The sequence below is a fragment of the Zonotrichia albicollis genome, chromosome 10 (assembly GCF_047830755.1).
Source record: "Zonotrichia albicollis isolate bZonAlb1 chromosome 10, bZonAlb1.hap1, whole genome shotgun sequence".
Taxonomy (NCBI): Eukaryota; Metazoa; Chordata; class Aves; order Passeriformes; family Passerellidae; genus Zonotrichia; species Zonotrichia albicollis.
The window spans coordinates 38,716,026-38,729,836 of NC_133828.1; positions in this window are offsets into that span (position 1 = coordinate 38,716,026).

Below are 13,811 nucleotides of genomic sequence, written 5' to 3' on the forward strand. Positions count from 1 at the left end.
AGAGGCAGAAGGGGCATTTAGGAGCAAAGGGGGGGCCTCCAGGGTGGCACAGAGATGCTAAGAGGCTGCAGTGGGGAACTTGAGGGTGACGCAAAGAGGCTGAGGGGCAGGGGGTGACTTGAGGGGCAAAGTGGGGGTTGCCTGAGGGTGACAGGTGAGCCAGCCCTCACACCACCCCTAACCTCAACCTAAAAACCACCCCTACCTGGGTGGAGAGTGCACAGTGGAGGTTAGGGGGCCAAGGGGCGATGCTGGGGGGCTTGAGGTGACACACAGACATTGAGGGCTGAGGAGCAAAGAGGGGGAGCCTTGACAGGTGGAGAGCTGACACTGAGGGTTAGGGGTACAAAGGACACAGGGTATCAGGTAGGGTTAGGGTACTGGTGCAACCCTAATGGTGGGACAGCCCCAGAACCCTCCCAGGAGCTCCAGGCTGTTACCCCAATTAAAAGGTAGGGATGATGTTTGGAGGCTACAGAGTTACAGGTAAAGGTTGGCATCTGAGCAGTGTTTTAGGTTATTTTTCTTTTTTTAGGTTTTTTTTTTTAGGACTTTAAAAGGATATTTTAGGGGTTTTTTTTCCCAGGAGCTTTTTTAGGAATTCTCTGGGAATGTTTAGGATACCTTTTGGCCTTTTAAAACAATTTTTAGGGTGTTTTAAGGGCTGTCTTACTACTAATTAGAATTTTTAGGGTTTTTTTGGGGTATTCTTGGGGCTTTTTTAGGACTACTTAAACATTTTTAGGACTATTGAGGTTATATGGAGGATGTTTTTAGGACTAGGGTACTTCTAGGGGGTTTGAGGGAATTTTTGAGGGTTTTTTTAGGATCTTATTAGGGCATATTAAAGATTTTTGGGTATTCTTAGAGCTCTTTTACAACTATTTAGGAATTTTTAAAGGCTCTTTGGGGATTTTTAGGGTCTTTTTAAATGTAGGGTATTTTTAGTGTATTCTGAGGCTATTTTTAGGTTTTTGTTGGGAGTTTAGGACACTTTGAAAACTAGGGCTTTTTTAGGGAATTGATAGGGTTTTTTTAGGGTCCTTTCAGGCCATGACAGTGGCTGAGGGGCAGCTTGAGGAGCATTGTGGGGACTTGAGGGTGGCAGAGGCTGAGAGCTGAGGGAGGAGCAGGGAGAGGGGACGGTGGGTGGCACACAGAGATGCTGAGGGTGGCAGGGGCAGCTGGAGGGTGACACTGAGAAGCTGGGGGCTGAGGAGCAGAGGAGAGGGATTAAGGGTGACACACAGGAGCTGAGGGGCAGCTGAGAGGGGCCTTGAGGGGCATAGGGGGGCTTGACAGGTAAAGGGAGAGGGCTTTAAGGGCTGGACAGTGCACTGGAGATCAGGGCCACAGGGTACAGCTTAGGAGGCAAGATAGGGTACACGTGCACCACCCCTCACCCCTGCCCTAAGCTCAGCCTAAGCAGCCCCCCTAACAACAGCTCTTTGCCCCAACAGCAGCACAACACAGCAACCCTGACAGCGAGACCAGAGGGGAACCCTCCTGATGAGACAATACAGCAACCCTCACACCAGGACAATGAGAGAACTCTCAGAGGACAAGATCCACGGCAAAAAGGTAGGGAAGATGTCTGAGGGTTAGAGAGAAACAGGTGGGGCTTGGAGGCTGAGCAGGTTTTTTATCAGGACTTTTCCACAACTTCTAAGGATCTAAATGGGATACTTGAAGGTTTCTTAGGAAATTTTTGGCTTTGGAACCCTTGTAATGAAATGACAATAGAACCCCTGCACTATAATGATAGCAGGGGAACACAAAACTGCAACAGCATGGCTTCCACCACAGCCTTTTCCTTGGATCCAGCCATAACCCAAGGCTGTGTTTACTGCCTAGCATTGGGGTTAGGGTTACAGCTAGAGTTAGGGCTTTCAAACCACAAGGCCCAGAGTTCCAGGGACCCTGTAGCTGAAAAAGGCATCCCAAGAGGAACACAAAACTGCCACAACATGGCTTCCACCACAGCTTTTCCCCTGAATCCAGCCATAGCCCAATACTGCATTTAGTGCCTAGGCTTAGGGTTACAGCTAGGGTTAGGGCTTTGAAAGCACAGGGCCCAGAGCTCCAGGCAAAATGCAGTTGCAAAAAGCATCCCAAAGAGAACACGAAACTGCCACCACATAGCTTCCTCTTAAGCCTTTTCTTTGAATCAGCCTTAGGCACAGTGCCCGTCTGGCTGCTGAAATTCCGCATTGTGCAGGATGCCTCCCAGACCCAAGCTGGCACCACTTGCAACTCAGGCTGGTTTGACAGTGCCAAGTGGCTCCTGCAGTCTGCCATCAGGAACCTGGGCCTGGTGAGTTTTGTTTGCCAGGGAAAAGGGCCGGCATTGTTGTTAGGGGGCCTGTGGCCCAGAGTGGCTGGCTGGCTCCTGAAATTCTGAATTGCACAGGATGCCTCCCAGACCGAAGCTGGCACCAGTGCCAACTCGGGCTGGTTTGACGGTGCTAAGTGGTTCCTGCAATCTGCCACCAGGAAAATGGGCTAGAAAGTTTTCTTTCCCAAGGATAAAGGCTGGTGTTGGTGTTTGGGGACCTCTGGCCTGTAGTGGCCAGCTGGTTTCTGAAATTCCGCATTGCGCAGGATGCTTCACAGACCCAAGCTAGCACCAATGCCAACTTGGGCTGGTTTGGCAGTGCTAAGTGCCTCCTGCAATCTGCCATCAGTAACTTCAGCTGGTGAGTTCTCTTTGCTAGAGAAAAGGTCCTGTGTTGGTGTTCGGGGGCCTGTGGCTCAGGCTAGACTGCTTGCTGCTGAAATTCCACATTCCGCAGGATGCCCCCCTGAGCCAAGCTGGCACCAATGCCAACTTGGGCTGGTTTGGCAGTGCCTACTGGCTCCTGCAATCTGCCATCAGGAACCTGGGCTGGTCAGTTTTGTTTGCTTGGGAAAAGGGCAGGCGTTGGTGTTCAGGGGCCCGTTGCCCTGAGTGACCGGATTGCTTCTGAAATTCCACACTGCGCAGGATGCCTTCCAGACCTGAGCTGGCACCACTTGCATTTCAGGCTGGTTTGAAAGTGCCAAGTGGCTCCTGCAGTCTGTTATCAGGAACCTGGGATGGTGAGTTTTGTTTGCCAGGGAAATGGGCCGGAGCTTGTGTTCTGGGGCTTGTGGCCTGGAGTGGCTGACTGGCTCTTGAAATTCCACGTTGCCCAAAACCCTTTAGTCCTAACTTTGGGAAGAGATAACAGGCAGGAAATGAAGCCATGTTGTTTTGCATGTAGCATAGGGCAGAGATGTTTGAAATTGGCTAAAAAGCACAAGGAAATTGATTTCTAGGTGTCCAAGACTTACAGCCGAGTTACCCCAGGCCAGCTTGGGTACATTCCCCCTCACACAACGACTCCGCCCCCTGAATTAAACCCGAATGGCAGTGAGGATGAGATGAATAATCCTGGTGAGGGGACAATTTCAGAGACCCCAGAGACAACCAACACAAGGAATCAAACCAACAAAGCTGTGCCTTTAATCTCCCCCTTAAGGAAATCAGTGGGTCCCCCAGGTGAAGCCATGTGGATGACCTTCTGCGTTTCTACGTAATGACCTGAATCATTGGCAGGAAAAAGTTAAAATGGATATTGAAAACCCCTGCAAAGTAGCAAAATGATTTGAGTTCATAGTCAAGAATCAAGACCCAGACGGAGGTGACAGTGATTTCATGCTGGCAGAGCTAAGAAAACCAGCAAAAGAGTTGGTGATAAAGACAGCCAGAGCCCATGTGCAGGGACAAATTGCTAGTGGAGCCTGACAAGGTACAGTGCACCAGTTGTTTCCTATTGTAAACCCTTTGTGGGACCTGAATGATGCAGGCAGCTGTGTAATGTTAACCAGATACCAGGAACTAGTCAAATTTGAATTAAAAAATGCCATTCCAAAAGCAATAAATTGGTCAGTAATATATAATGTTACATAGGGACAGCGCAAGTGGGGTCTTGTTATGAGTAGAAATTTGCCCATTTTTTTAAAAGGTTGCAGAGTTCACAGGTTGGGCCAGTTGCTTCCAGGGTGGAGTTCTAACTGTTTATTGTAAGCACCTGTTGTTAATAGTTTTTTGTTAACTACCTGTTGTTGATAGTTGGGGGTTCCTCTTTTTGGTTGAGTAACACCCTGCTGTTTCCTGGAGGATGGCACCCGGAACACTGAAGAGGAGGGGACATTGGGGTTAGCATGCAAATGAAGAAGCCCCTCACCAAACCTAGCAAAAACCCCTAAAAACAATGAGCCAACATGGAATTGAGGGGTCAAAGTGATGTCTAGACGTGAGGAACAGAATCCAGTGTCCGCTGAGACACTTTTAACACCTCAACCTAACCTGAAAGATATCGGCTAGAAAGAAGACCTCGAATGTCAAACCGAAAAACTGGGAATCTCCTCGTGCTCTCATGAAGACAGAAGCCCCAGCTCTGACAGCAGACCAGCAGACGAAGGTGCACATTTCCTCCTCCTCCATGCCACTCCTGGAAACACAGCGTCAGCGTGAGCGCGACCCGTCAGATCTTCCCACCCGAGCTGATTTTTTTTAATAAAGGCATTAAAAAGGAGAAAGATCTCCTGCCCTATTTATTTCAGCTGGGTGGTCATCCAGGAGAGCCACACCTGAAGAGGACACCGGGACTGGGACCACCGCCCACACTGGACCTCCAGGACAGCTGGCTATCAGGACCAAAGAAGATCGCCTTGGGACCAGTGACGTGGAGGAGCGCAGCTCAGACCCTCAGATTTAGTGGGGACCTCCTAGTAGCACGGTTTTGGACTCCCGTGAGGGGACCGGCTGGAAATGGGGGGAAGTGAGTGGGATTGGTGGTTGAGGCACTTCCTAAAGGGTAGTGAGGGCCCGCTTCTGGGCGTGCAGAGGCAATAGTGTGTGAGTGGCACGCAACCCAAAAGTCCTGACAGGGGGAAGTCAGGCAAATCACAAGTCCTGAGAAGGATTCAGGGCAAGCCCACAAGTCCTGCAGGCAAATTAAGTCCTGACAAAGGAGGTCAGGCACAACTCTCAGTGGAGGAAGCCGGGACCTCGAGTTTTTGAAGTCCTGATAATGTAAGTTCTAGCATTAACGAGGGAAGTTAGGCAAACTAGAGATCAGGCAGATCAGTTTCGGTGGAGGAGGCTGAGACTCCTCGAATAGTAATTTTCTTGAGTTACCTGTCGGTGCATTTCTTTTTGAGTAGAGGCACCTTTGTGATTTTTTTCTGGTGAGACCCAAAAAAATAGGAGCGTGTAATAGTAAGAAGAGAGGCAAGAGACTAAGGAATATACCCCCCCATAGTCCCTTAGGTGAACTGCTAGAAAGGTGGGATTCCGTAGAGGCCACGGAGGGATTAGATAAGGTTAAGATGATTCATTTCTGTGTAGAAGTCTGGCCAGAGTTAGATGTGCAAGGAGGATGGACGTGGTGTGGGACAAAAGACAAATGGCCGTGTCAACAACCTGGCAGCTTGAGAGGATACCAATCCTGAGCAATAGTTATATATAATTATTATATGTTGGATAAAGAGTGCTATTGGGGATGAAGGTGTGCGAATTTGTAAGGTGCAGAGGAAGAAAGAGGGGAATGAAGGAGGGGATGCTGGAGTTAGAGAGATTAGTAAAAGGTGGGACCCCCTAGACTATTTGCCTCCTGATGCCCCTCCACCTTGTCATCCTCTTCCTCGGGCACCTCAAATGGCAGATCTGGCTTTTCCCCCGGCTGCCATCCCATTACCACCTCCTCTAATTCCTTCTAATGGACAGGACTCAACATCAGTTTCTCCCTCTGACATTGGACCAGATTCCACACCTCTCTCACCCCCTAACTCAGGACAGGATTCAACCACATCACGAGTTAATTCACCTGAGTATGCCATTATAAAAGGACCAAAAGACTTAAAGTTGACTCTCAAAAAGAAGAGCCAAAAAGACTGATGAACTGAATAGGAGAAGAGTTTGGTATCAGAACCATACCATATCTTAAAATGTTTTAAGACAGTTCTGTGTTTAAAAGAGGTTTGTAAAAAAGGTTAAAGACTGTTAATAATAAGTAATTCTGTTTAAGTTCTCCCAATTTAGTACCAAGGACTCCAGGTGAATCTTCCACAGAGCACTCCCCTAGGAGAAACTAAATTAGGAAGGACAGACCAAGAGAGGTTTAACCAGAGAAGCAGATAGAAGGAACTCTAAAGAGCTTGAAGGCTTTTTCTTAGTAAAGTCCCCAAGAGGCAAGGCCGGGTGGGCAGGCTGTGCAAGATGACCCACACCGGATTCTTGGGAAGGGCAGTAATGATGGCTCTGATTGCTGGAGGTGCTCTGGGGAGCCCAGGAGAGCCAAGCAGTGAGTGCTACCAACCCCTCTATGAGGAGGAAGAAGTGAGCTCCTTGTCTAGAGTCCACATCAATTCTAACCCTAATTGTGTTAACCTCTCCCAGTTGGTCCTTTATCAAGAAGAGAATGTATTGGATAGCCCAGAATACTGCCACTTTTAGGCAGCCACTCCTGGGAGAGTGCCCTATAGGAGAAGCCTGATTGTGCTTTGAATGTGATGCTACTGAAGCACGCCAGGTAGATTTGGTCAAAGAGAAACAGATAGTAAAAGCAATAAGAGAACAAGACCAGTTACAGGTAAGAACCTATTTATATATTCAGTTAAAAAATCAGCCAGGAACTGGATCTAACTAATTGTTGGGTTTGTGGAAGTACCCAGATGACTGAAATTTGGCCATGGGAAGGGATTAGTCTAGGACTATTGGAAGTCTTAAACTGGATACAGAATAAGCCAGAATTTAGTGTTGCAAAGGTGAAGGGAAAAGAACGATGGGAACTGAAAGCAAGAATAATAAGAGAAAAAGGTATTTTAAGAAAAGAGAAGGGGTACAGTACACCAGTAAGAGGAATGATTTGTAAAAGGTATTTAGCAGTAAAAACTCTGCTACCCAGTGGTAGCAGAGAGACCCAAATAAATTTTGGTCTGTTGAAAAAAAAGAAGGGAACAAGTGCATCCACCATGAAGCATATGAACTTAATGAGTGTGCTGAAAAAGGGATAAACCCCTTTTGGGGAATGAAAGAAAATTCTAAATATTGGGAATGCCCAACAGAAACTAAGAACACATTTTGGGGGGCCCCTAAACACCTGTTTTGGATCTGTGGCTCTACAGCATACACTAAATTGCCAGGAGACTGGTCTGGCACTTGCACCATTAGAATGATAAAACCAGCTTTCTTCTTATTACCCAAAGAAACTGGATCAAGTTTAGGAGTTCCTATATACAATGATTTAAGAAAAAACAAATCGAGGAGGCGAAGTGCAATAGAAATTGGGGGAATCCAAAATTGGACGAGCCAGGTTTGGACCCCAAGAAAAATTATTGAGACTTATGGCCCAGCCACTTGGGTTCAAGATGGGTCCTGGGGTTATCGGATCCCAATATTTATGTTAAACAGAATCATCAGGCTTCAGGCAGTATTAGAGATGAAGAGAGCAATCATTAGAAACATCTCAAACAAAATAAAAAAAACTAGCATATGTAAGTAACCAAGAATAGACTCCTACACTTGATTCCATTTGGTGGGATAACCTATGGACTTTCAAAGGAGACTGGTGTAAAAAGGTAGCTTTCATCTCTCTGTGTACCCTTGCTGGTTTGCTCTTTTTACCATGCTTACTTCCCTGCTTAATTAAATAGGTAAGATCTGCCGTGCAGACCAACCTACAGATCTCTGAAGAAATTAACCTGAAGACACTAGAAAAAGTAATAAAGTTAGCTAACCATGATTACCAGAGTGCTCAAAAAATTTATAATCAATACAAAAAATTAAAGAAATTCTATGCTCATGAGTCAGAAATTACAAGCTGATGCGAGCTTAAGTTTAAGCCTGATCAATGAAAACAAGGGGGGACTGTTATGAGTAGAAAAGTTGCCCATTTTTATAAAAGGTTTCAGAGTTCACAGGTTGGGCTAGTTGCTGCCAGGGTGGAGTTCTAACTGTTTGTTATTGTAATCACCTGTCGTTTTCGTTAACAACCTGTTGTTGATAGTTAAGTATTCCCCTTTTTGTCGAGTGGCACTGAGACAGAGTGAAAATCCCCCCCCCCCGAGTAAAAATCCATTTTGAATTAGGTGAAGTGTCTAGGAGAGGTGAAAAGTCTGTAAGGCCAAAGCTGAAGGGAACACTGTAGGACAGAGATAGTGAGGAGAAAGAAAAAAAAAAAAAACCCATAGAAAGGGTTACAAGGCCAGGCTGCCCTGGCCTAGGAATTCTTTTTGATAAAGAGGAACTGGCGATAAATGTCACACAGAATGAATATGTATGAACCTATTGTGAAACTGTATGCATGTGTATTTGGAAGGGGAGATAAAAGGAGATCTGAAGTTCTCAGAGGTATGCATGCCTTTTTTTGAGGAGAGCAATCTCCACATGGTCCAGAGCTGTAATAAACATACCAAGCTTTACAACTTTTACAAAGTTGTGGGGTTTTCTTCTTTTATCCACAAAACAGTACCCTGCTGCTTCCTGGAGGATGGCACCCAGGACAGTGAAGAGGAGGGGACATTGGGGTTGGCATGCCAATGACATCAGGGCTGGCATGCAAATGAAGAAGCCCCTCACCAAACCTAGCAGAAATCCCCTAAAAACAACGAACCAACATGGAATTGAGGGGTCGAAGTGATGTCTACACGTGAGAAACAGAATCCAGTGTCTGCTAAGACACTTGTAACACCTCACCCTAACCTAAAAAGATGTCGGCTGGACTAAGGACCTTGAATGTCAAACCAGAAAATCAGGAAGCTCCTGGTGCTCTCATGAAGACGGAAGCCCCAGCTCTGACAGCAGACAAAGCTACACATTTCCTCCTCCTCCATGCCACTCCTGGAAGCAGCAGCAGCGTGAGCGCAACCCATTGGTCCTTCCCACCCGAGCTGATTTTTAATGAAGGCATTAAAAAGGGGAAAGGTCTCCTGCCCTATTTATTTCACTTCCAGGAGTTACCTATTCACCAACTCCTTTCACCGCATCCATTGTCCAGGCTCCCGTGGGCCCGAGCCGGGTGCCCATGGAGCCCCGGCCCGGCGGGGCTGCGGGCCGGCACCGCGGCTCCCCGGGCAGCAGCCGGCCCTCTGATCCCTGCCCTCGGGAGCCCTTGGCCAGCGGCTGCTGGCCGCGCCTCAGGGCTGTGCGGCCAGGGGAGGCCGGGGCCGGGCGCAGGCAGCGTCCAGCCCAGGGGCTGAGCCCGCGCCAACCCTTCCCTCCTGCCGCTCTCTGCAGCTGGCACAGGACAGGAGCAGAGCAGCACCTGAGGGGGCAGCAGCACGAGCTGCAGCTGATCTGCACTGGTGAGTGAGGGCAGCGGGCTGGCAGCGGGGGCTGCCAGAGGGGAGCTGCAAGACCTGCCCTGGCTGTGGAGGGCTCTGCTTCCCGGGGCAAAGCACAATGAAATGTCAGGGCCACGTGGGCCGTCCGTGGCCAGCAGCTCTGGGCTGATCCCCTTGCTCCCTGCTCCCTCCTGGCCACGGCAAGAGCCGGCTGAGATGACCCTGGCAGGGGCCTCTCCTCGGCTCCCTGCAGATCCGGCACCTGACCTTGACTCTGTTCCTCTCTCTTGCAGCTCTTGAATGCCTGATGGAGGACATGAGCAGTCCCTTGTCAGAGCTGGCATTTCAAACAGTGCATGTCCTCCGAGCAGCACAGTATGGCCGATATTCCATCTTCCAGAGGCAGCACGATCAGCTGCGCAAGGCATGGAAGACTCGACCTCGTCTGTCTGGGCTTAGCTGGCTGCACTGCATGAGTGCTGTGGACACCTGATCCGGGAGGCCCTCTTTGCTGGGGCAACTTGAGCCAGCGGGGATTTTCCTTTTCTTTAAGACTTTTATTTTCCTCCCTTCAATTTTGTATCCTATGTAAATATAGAATGTGTTATATTATACAGACTCTAAGGAGATTTCTTTGCTGCCCAGGGTCCGTAGGGCTTAGGGGAGGAGGATGACAAGGGTACTCGTGCTCAGCCAGTTGCCCAGGCGTGCAGTGCTGCAGGGAAAATGGCCAGAAGCCCCTTGGCCTTTTGTGATTCTGCTGAAGCCTTTGTGCTGCCAACAGAGCGGCTGGGCAGGGGCCGGAGCTGCGGGGATCCTTCTCAGAGCGGTGCCTGGAGATGGCCACAAGCCCTGTGCCAGGCAGGAAGCGCCATCCGTGTCCTCCTGCCCGTGTGCTGCTGGCTGCCTTGCTGAGGGCTCCCAGGTGCCTCTGGACGGGGCTGCTCTGGAGCTGCTGTGGGGCTGCAGCGCTGCTGCCGGGCAGCTTGGCCGGGCTGGGGCAGGGCCTGAGGAGACAGCGCCACAAAGGGACAAGGTCCTGCGGAAGTCCTGACGGGACGAGGTAGTGGGAAGGAACAGGGGGGATGTGTGAGGGACGGGGTGGCAGGAATCTACAAGGGGACAGGAGGCCCCTGAGGAGCCGGGTGCTGGGAAGCCCTGAGGAATTGGGTGTCAGAGGGCACAAGCAGCCCCCAGGCAGCCGCCTTGTCCCTGGCACCCGGCTGCTCTGGTGCTTGCCCAGAGCGTCTCCCAGGCCTGCGGCAGAAGCCCTCGAGGCCGGGCCTCAGCAGGAGGGTGGGGGCACCCCTGAGGTGCCCAGGCTGGGCTGGCTGGGCACAGGGACAGCGGGGGGCTGGTGCCAGGGCACAGCCACTGGGTGCTGCCAATAAAGGGCAGGGGCAGAGGCAGGGCTGGCGGCCATCCCGGGCCCTGGCGGCTGCCCAGGCCACGGTGCCGTGACCGAGGCCCCCCTGACCCAGAGCTCTGGGCCCGCAGAGCTGCTGCCACCATGGGGAGGGCGGCCGCATCTCCTCCAGCAGGGCTGTGGAGTGGCTGCTGCCCCGGCGGCTCTGGGCCCCGCAGAAACAGCACCAGAGCGGGCTCAGCAACAGCAGCACCCGAACGGCGGCACCTGCTCAGCCAGGCGTCTGCACCCGCCGAGATGCCAGACGGGGGGAGCCCGGGGCAACAATGGCCCCTGCTTTGGCAAAAGGCTCAGCAGAGTTGGCCACAATGGCTCTCTCCTGACTTGCCATCCTCACAGCAACGCTTGGCTGCTTCACCTTCTGCCTGTGCCCCTGACTGACTTCCATTGCCGGGCTTGAGGGCAGACTCGCCTCCCACAGGCAGCGTCCCAAGGCAGCGCCATTGGTGCCATGGGCAGAGAGACACTCTGATGGGGCACCAGCCCTGCCATGCACCTGCCCTCCCTCTCCTCCATGCAGGCACCTTAACGACACATGCGTCAGCTCTGAAACGAAATCCTGGACTTGACTGGAACAATGGAGGCACTGGAGAAAAGCTGGGACTTCCATGGCTCAGTTTTCGTCTCCACTTGGGCAATCACAGAATGCCAGAACACTTTGTGGTGCAAAGTATCACAAAGATCATCCAGTTCCCACCACCCTGCCGTGGGCACAGGTGCTGTGCCGGTACAGCTGTCACTAGAACTGGAAGAACACTTTTCCATGTTTACCATTTCCTCTCCTGGGTATCAGGTTAACATGAAAAATCCAGCTGGTTACAGCTGAATAGTGTAGCTCACAGGATTTGGAGTCTCCAATGGGCCATGGTATGTCCATTCAGCCTTTGTTAGACCATCCAGATGGAGCTCAGCCTGTGCAGCCCAGGCACAAACAGCAGGCTGGTCCATTTCAGCATCCCAAATTCTTTGAGGCTTCCTGTGCACCCTGAGACTCCTGAATCCTGTGGATACTGAAATCCTGGTCGGGGAAAAAGCCAGGTAAACTTTCCCAGAAATTGTTCTAGCAAGTTTTGAGAAGGCTGAGATAAAGAAGGAAAACAATCTTGCAGCTGATGTTTGAAACAGTTGTTTTCTCATCAGATGTTTTACCAAAGGGTGATCCCTAATAAATCAACGGGTTACAGGTTTAGAACCAATCAGGTTCTGGGTGAACAACGTTGGTTATAAATATCGGGAGATTGTAATAAAGGAAGGTTTTATGCCATTTTAAAATGCATGGAGTGTGTCACTTGTTTATCCGTGCCATACTCAACAGGGATGAGAATCCCTTCTCAAACTCCCAGTTAGTGCTGTGCAGCACATGAGAAGACAGGAATCACCTCTTTGGCTCATTGTTGGGTTTGCTGCTCATGCCTAATGTAATCATTAGGAGTATATGCCAATGTAAAAATTATAACTGAACACCAGGGAATTTTTTTGTAGTGTAGTGTTTAAAATTAAACCCTTGTGTGACTGTTCAGAGACTCTGAAATGCAGTGTAAAAATGACAGCTTTGATATTTAAGAATCCCAGAAATGGCAGGGCTGGCACCAAAATGTTGACATGTGATTCATCTGGTCAAGGATTTGAATACTAATGCAGAAATGACAAAAATGTTAAAAGTAGTTTTCATTGGCAACCCATCTTAAATGGCATCAGAACACTTCCACGGGACAGGGTATGACACTGGGGACAGTGCTTGGCACTTAATGGCTTCAGATCTGAGAAAGAAATGTTTTGCCCGGCTTTACCCAGGAGTTCAGGTTTTCCCAGGGCTTTGATCGACTGGTCACTGCAGGTAGCTTTCACTAAATGCAAAAGGATGGAACAGCAGAACTCCTGGAGAAGGTGCCTTAGGGATAGCGTGAAAACTTTGAGAACGATCAGCAGGCTCTGGAAAACATTTTAAAAATGAAAAATCAAAAAGAGATAAAGCCCTAGGACTTTTCAGGCACAACTCTTTGGGTCTGGTAGAAATATTTGCCTTGCATCAGCTATGACACAGACAAACGGGCAGCACATTGAGAATTTAACATCACAGATTGGGCTATTGTTTTTCCCAGAAGAGCTGACAGGAGATCACATGAAACATGACTGTCTCTCTACAATCGAATCATCCAGGGAAACTCAGAAGCTGATGGTGTTGTGGTGCTAATGCCAATCCCTTCCATGAAAAATTCCATTCAGGACTGATAAACAGTTTCTGCCCTCTGACAGAGACCAAGTGTTGCCAGCAGTTGCTCCAGGTGCTGCGGCCATCAGCCCCTGCAGGAAGGAGCACAGCCCCCAATGCACGTGGGCTTTGGCTCCCTGTGGCACAGAAGCCCCCCGGGGGCACAGGACTCTGGGGCAGGAGACGGGCACCAGCGCTGCCAGGGCTCGGGGGGTGGCAGCTCTGCTTGGGCAGGGACTGTGCCCCAGCTGCTGATGTCAGCGCTGCCCGGGCCCCAGGGCTCAGAGCAGCATTGGTGCCCGGGCCCACACGTTCCTTGTGCGAGTCACACCCACGGGTTTAGGATGGCCTGGGCCGGGACGTGTCCCAAGGAGGCCGTGCCAGCGTCCCTGGAAGGCCCCGTGCCCTTCCCAGCGCGGCTGCGTCGGCAGCCCTGGGGGCTCCTTCTGCTGCCCTGAGCCCGCAGAGCAGGGCAGCGTTTGCTGATGCTCTGAGCCCTTCCTAAAGATCATCCTGTGGGGCTGCCTTAGACACCTGGGGCCAGGCATTCCTTCCAGCCTGGGCCACTTTGGCTGGGCTGGGGGCGGCCCCAGGGCAGGCGGCAGAGTGTGCAAGGGCCCTTGGTGACACGCTGCAGCATGGTCATTGTGACATGGAACCGGGTGTCCAAGGGCCCTTTGTGACACGTGGTGACATAGGAGCTGGCGGTGACAGGAGCAGGCCACAGTGCTCGGAGCAGGCGACGGGACAGGACGGGACAGAGCGGTGCCGTGAGGAGCCCCCGCACAGCGCGCTCGTTCGTGTCCTACCCGGAGCTTTTCCGAGGCGTTACTTCCACAGGTGACCTCGTGGAGACTGCGGGCC